Here is a 203-nt window from a genome sequence, read left to right on the forward strand (position 1 = left end):
TTCTAACCTGGTAAGACAGAAATAGCCCCCTCTCCTCTTTTTATCTGTAACTTTTAATGCATTCTGCAGCACAGATGAATATATTCACACAAGTGATGTGAACATGTTAATTCCATTTTTATACATACATGGCACATGGTTTACATTGCCACCCGTTTAAAATAAACATTCCATTTGACATAATCAACAAGGAGCCTTGAGAC

The sequence above is a fragment of the Lichenostomus cassidix genome, chromosome 2 (genome assembly GCF_008360975.1).
Source record: "Lichenostomus cassidix isolate B80296 chromosome 2, HeHo_3.0, whole genome shotgun sequence".
NCBI classification, from domain to species: domain Eukaryota; kingdom Metazoa; phylum Chordata; class Aves; order Passeriformes; family Meliphagidae; genus Lichenostomus; species Lichenostomus cassidix.